The sequence below is a fragment of the Vigna unguiculata genome, unplaced genomic scaffold (assembly GCF_037176805.1).
Source record: "Vigna unguiculata cultivar grain cowpea cultivar isolate G323 ecotype 2 unplaced genomic scaffold, ASM3717680v1 ptg000116l, whole genome shotgun sequence".
Lineage (NCBI taxonomy): Eukaryota > Viridiplantae > Streptophyta > Magnoliopsida > Fabales > Fabaceae > Vigna > Vigna unguiculata.
Genome location: NW_028196758.1, coordinates 31667 through 34477, shown reverse-complemented (window position 1 = coordinate 34477; position 2811 = coordinate 31667). Strand labels below are relative to the sequence as shown.

The following is a 2811-nucleotide window of genomic DNA, read 5'->3' as shown; positions in this document are numbered from 1 at the left end:
AATGGACAAACCTCTGATCCGCCCCTAGCTCTAGAATCCACCCGTCCCAGTCCCTGAAAGCCCTCCTATCCTTGGCCTAGCCCTCTTTCTCAACTCGAGTCTTCAGTTAAGCGGCTTTCATCATTGACGAAGACCTGCGCTAATAAGACAAAGAAGTGGGGAGTCTATGCCTTTTCATAAAACGAAAAGCTTTCAGTCCTTGAATGAATCAGTAACAACGAATTCGTGGAATGAGGGATCAAGAAACGGATAGGGAGGGGGATGGCCTTTCCATTATTGGTGGACCTTCCCTTGAATTGAACCGGTCACGGAGCTCTCAATTGAGTTGTTTAGGTTCTGGAATTCCATGGAGAGTTGGGGGTTTCGGTTCGAAGGTTATCAAATGTGGTGCGGGTTCATCTCTCTCGACCAGTTCAGGTTCAAGGGAAGGGTGATCGAGGGGACCCAGACTTTTTATCTCTTTCTTCTCTATTCTATGGCGGGAGGTTTCTTTCGTATCAAGAGTGTGGTGGGGAGGCCAGGGAAAGACGGATTGGATCGAGAGGCGATGCCTACTCTACTCGTTACCACTAAACGACGGACGAAGCCAAGAGCGGAAGGAGGGACTTGAACCCTCAACCTCAGCCTTGGCAAGGCTATGCTCTACCATTAAGCTATTTCCGCCAGCAACGGTAGTGGCGAAGCACTACTGAGCAATTAACGTATCACTTGATACGGACGACTTCTGTTTTTCCGCCGGACCACACTCTTAACCTCCGATCGAGCTACGAGCACGAGTAGGTAGGCGGGGGGAGGGGCGGCTGCCTTTTCAATCAATCTCCGGCCGCTCAGTGCCGCTATTGGTGCGAGTTGTGTTGTAAGGAGTCTTGGTCTCGAGTCGAGCTGGGGCGTCATTTCATTCTCGTAACGGGAGTGAGTGCACCGCAAGATCAGACAAGTTACTCCCTCGCCTCGCAGCGGTGGCATCTGTCTTTTAAGTTCAGTCATTTCCTAAGACGGCTCCTCTTATTCTACGAGAATCCAAGCAGATCCGGGAGCTGAAACATGAGTGTTTGTCTCTTTTTCAACTTCAACAGGAATGCATCAACAAAACAGCCCTTCCATATAGATCGTCGTGGCATGAACTTTGTCAAAAAATGAATTTCTAGCTAACTCCTCTTCCTATTGATCTTGATTAGTTCCAGCTTGTTGAGAGTTCTCTTTTCTTTCTAGACCGTCTCCTGAAAGACCTGCTTATCCCGCATGTGCTTTCCCCCCACTCATTCAATCACTTGCTTGTGATTGCAGCCATTCCCCGAAAAAGGGAGAGACGAGGGAATCGTCCGCTCCCGTTCATGTGACGAATCGAACATCGTTAGGTCCCGAATTCTGCGAACCACCGGACCTAGACCAAGATCTCCATTACGTCGTACGATATATCGATCCGAAGAACTTTCAGTTGTAAGTCATCCATTCTGCTCCTATCTAAAGTGATGCTAGGCTGCTTCACGCAGGTGCGCTTCGCTCGGCCACATGATGAACATGTTTTAAGCTAAATGTCGAGCGCTTAAGCGGAGCTTGTGGTCACTCGTTCCTCGCTTGTTCCAATCCTAGTAAAGTCAGATCCGATTCTACACTACATACGATATTTCCGGCCCTCACTAGCTCTTCGCTTGGTTGTACAAAGAGCATGCCCGAGGGGGCTACTACGCTCACCGCGCACTTGCATCACCACCTGAGCTTCGCTACCGCTTCGCCCAGCTCCTACGCCTACCACGAATCTTGAATCATCACGTGGCTGCTAAAGCAAGCTAAGCTTCACACGGCCCTGAGGAAGCCAAAAGACAGACCCTCTCACGGCCGAAGGCTCCGCAACACGTTGGAGAACTTTTAGATCCCGCCCTAAAACGCCCATTTTCCTAGAGTTCCGAAGTGATCCTCATTCTCACCGCAGCCTTCTTAAGCCGAAAGAAAGCCGGGCAAGAATCGCATTGGTAGTACGAAGGGGGAGCAGAATCGTATCTGGCAGTGGTTCTTCGGATCGATCACAGATTATCGGCCCCGTCGTTTGGCTTCCACTCCAGTTGACCTCTCTTGTTCTCCCCCCCCCCCTTACACAACCGGGTGGAGGACTCATGTAAACTTATTCCTTGAGGTCCCCGTTCAGGAAGGCATTTTGAACATCTAATTGGAACAGAGGCCAATCTCGATTCGCAGCAATAGAGAGCAGGAGACGAACAGACTTCATCTTGGCTACCGGGGCAAAGGCTTCCTCTTAATCTATCCCATATGTTTGAGTAAAGCCTTGACTAGCCTGACCTTTTCCTCCTTTCTCCCACAAAGCTTCCCTTCACAACCAGTCCCATATCCAATTAGTAGAATTCGAGATGGGGAGAGTCAAAATGAGACAAATGCGCATTTCCTATCTGAATCGAGAGGTATCAGATCGAAGTCACATAAGTCATGTATTATAATGAAAGTTATTTCCGGGAGAACAAAGTGGATTTATGAGCAAATTATGGCATGAGAGGACCAATGAGACAGAACACTGTTGGATGCATTCCTTCGCTAGCAGGGCTTCGGCCCATCTCAATGGAAGAGTCTTCGGTCAGTAATCTCGTACTCTCGACCGGCTCGAACCACTACGTTATCCATGTTCCGGCTCATCCTATTCATGTCACCAGAACCTGTAATAAACCATCATTTCAAACCATCCTGTTACAGGGAATCTTTGGATATCAGTTCGAGGGGAGCCCCGGGGAATTTGATCAAACAAAGTCTGTGATCGGAGGAAGGAATAGAAAGACCCCTAGTAATCTTAAACAACAAGGA

The 2811-nt window shown here is 48.9% G+C and overlaps 1 non-coding gene across 1 annotated transcript; it reads right to left on the bottom strand.

Annotated features, from left to right (window-relative positions):
- Nucleotides 1-591: 591 nt before the first annotated feature.
- TRNAG-GCC (transfer RNA glycine (anticodon GCC)) lies at nt 592-663 on the bottom strand. Its single transcript has one exon. It is a non-coding gene; the product is annotated as a tRNA-Gly (tRNA).
- Nucleotides 664-2811: the final 2148 nt, after the last annotated feature.